Source organism: Syngnathoides biaculeatus, chromosome 11 (assembly GCF_019802595.1).
Source record: "Syngnathoides biaculeatus isolate LvHL_M chromosome 11, ASM1980259v1, whole genome shotgun sequence".
NCBI lineage: Eukaryota > Metazoa > Chordata > Actinopteri > Syngnathiformes > Syngnathidae > Syngnathoides > Syngnathoides biaculeatus.
In genome coordinates this window covers 21,377,075-21,380,125 of record NC_084650.1, presented here as the reverse complement: position 1 = coordinate 21,380,125, position 3,051 = coordinate 21,377,075, and positions in this window count along the sequence as shown.

Here is a 3,051-nt window from a genome sequence, read left to right as displayed (position 1 = left end):
AGTCTAACTCTATAATTATAGCCAAGCAAGTCCCAAATTTGAAAATTGGCAACGTGAGTCATGTGACTCAAGTTCCCCACAAACTCACCTCTGCTATCCAGGAAATTTGTCCTAAAGTCGCTTACGCGTTAGTTTTGACCATGGACTTAATGAGTAATTAGTGACCCATTACTGCTTGCCATTGTGCTGTGTCCCAAAGGCATTTGAATCAATCTCTCTCCCACTCACTCTCCTTCTCCAGTTCATCTCTGACTTGGTAAACTTTGATGAGATGCTCCTTTGAAGACCCGATCAAAGATCTCAGATGAGAACCATGTAAGCTGTTGGCGAGAGAGAAATAGAATACTAATTTTTTTTCCTCTTTCGAAGAATCAAAAGATATACAGAGGAAATTAGAAAGTGAAAGAAGGCAATAATTTGAACCAAGGGCATATACAGTAACTGAAATTTCTGAAAATTCTATTCAATGTGATCATAAATTAATTGATCACTTGTTAACTTAAACCTTCTTACACTAATTGAGTAATTTAAAAAGAAACACCACACAACTTAAAGTTTCAAGATTGACCAGCATCCTTATCACAGGTAAGGGAAACTTTACCAACTCTGAAGTGGATGTTGAATTGAATTGAGAAGAAAGTATTAACATGTCCTTAAATTTTTCACTTTGTTATAATGCAGCTGATTGCTAAAATAATTTTTTAATTTGTTTCCTCATTAAAGTACACACAGCACCCCAGAAAAAAACAGAATTGTTGAAATGTTTGCATATTATTCTTTTTTTCTTTCGGCTTGTCCCGTTAGGGGTCGACACAGCGTGTCATCTTTTTCCATCTAAGTCTATCTCGTGTATCCTCTTCTCTAACACCCACTGTCCTCATGTCCTCCCTCACAACATCCATCAACCTTTTCTTTGGTCTTCCTCTTGCTCTTTTGCCTGGCAGCTCCATCTTCAGCACCCTTCTACCAACACACTCACTCTCTCTCCTCTGAACATGTCCAAATCATCGAAGTCTGCTCTCTCTAACATGATCTCCAAAACATCCAACTTTGGCTGTCCGCTGAGGAGCTCATTTCTAATCCTATCCAACCTGCTCACTCCGAGCGAGAACCTCAACATCTTCATTTCTACTACCTCAATTTCTGCCTCCTGTTGTTTCTTCAGAGCCACTGTCTCTAATCCATCCATCATGGCCAGCCTCACCATAATTTCTAAACTTTGCCCTTCATCCTGGCGGATGCTCTTCTGTCACATAGAACACCAGACACCTTCCGCCAACTGTTCCACCCCGCTTGGTCCCACTTCTGTATTGTTGACCCCAAATATTTCAAGTCGTCCACCTTCGCTCTCTCTTATCCCTGGAGCTTCACGCTTGCCCCTGCACCCCTCTCATTCACGCACATATATTCTGTTTGACTTCGTCTAATCATCATTCCTCTCTTTTCCAGTGCGTACCTCCATCTTTCTAACTGTTCCTCCGCCTGTTCCCTGCTTTCAGTGCAGGTCACAATATCTGCGAACATCATGGTCCAAGGGGAATCCAGTCTAACCTTGTCTGTCAGCCTATCAATTACTCCCATATAAAAACTGAAGTATTCAGACCCTTTGCTCAATATTTAGTCAATGCCCTTGTGACCTAATACAGGCATGAGTTTTTCCACACTTGGATTTGGATATCCTGTCCCATTCCTTCTTACCTACCTACCCTCCAGTTCTGTCAGGTTTGATGGTGAAGACTGGTGAACATCCACTTTCAGGTCTTTCCAGAGATGCTCAATTGGGTTTAAGTCAAGTCTCTGGCAGGGCAATTCAAGAACAGTCACAGAGTTCTTCTGAAACCATTTATTTTAGCTGTGTGCTTAAGGGCATTTTCTTGTTGGAATGTGAATCTTTGGCCCAGTCTGGGGTCCTGAGCACTCTAGAGGTTTGGAAAGGGAGGTTTGCATCCAGGATATCACTGTACTTGGCTTCATGCATCTTTCCTGTGATTGGAACCAGTCGGGGAAAACATGCAAACTCCACACAGGGGGAGGCCAGGATGTTTCCTCCCACATCCCAAAAACATGCATTAATAGGACACTCTAAATTGTCCCTACGTGTCTGTGTGTGACCTTTGTCTGTCTCCATGTGCCCTGCGATTGGTTGGCAACTAATTCAGTGTACCCTGCCTCCTGCCCAATGCCAGCTGAGATAGGCTCCAGCACTCTTGTGACCCTTGTGAGGATAAGCGGCTCAGAAAATGGATAGATGTATGTAAACATCTGGCTACAACTGTGTCTTGAATGTATGTGTGAGTGTTATATAGTTTGTGTATATATGATATACACACACTTTCTGTTTATCCTCTTGTGTTCCACTGGCCTTGTGTGCCAGATGAGAACAAAGAAGAGAGAATAGTGCTGATTTAAAGGAGTTACTAAGGCTCAAATGGCAACAGGTGAAAGGTGGGTGAACCTAGAGCAGCACAAAGCTTTTTCAACATTGCTGCTGTTGGTGCTCTTCCAAGCCACTGTATTGTGAGGATAAGGAAAGAAGTCTGTGAGAGTAAGTGAAAGGCAGACTACACCCTATAGTGGTCTTCACTGAGTCGCAGGGCACATGTAGACACGGGCAACCATTCACATCTTCACTGAACCAGGCTCCCCGCACCAAAGGGAGACGAGTGCAGCACCACACCATCAGTGACCCGCAAATTTCATGCCTCGTTCCGAAAATGAACATAGCTTAAAGGTCAAGTGTCCTCAAACGAATGATTTTTGGTATATTATTAATGAAAAACCCACAGCCAATATGGTCCCATGTGTTTTTTCACCACAAAACACAAATTTTGACGTATAAAGCATTTTGTAACTCCCGCCATGAAAATCCTCTCAGGGATTTGTTTTCGAGAAGAAGCAAGAAGTGACGTGAAGGACAGCGGCGCCCCCTTGTGGACTCGTTTGTTTCCATTATTTTTACCTCCGGGAAGGTAGCTCGTTGTTCCTTCATGTTAGCCAAAATGCCGGCTCATTGCATCGCTGGACATTGCTTGAACACTCGGGAGAATGGAA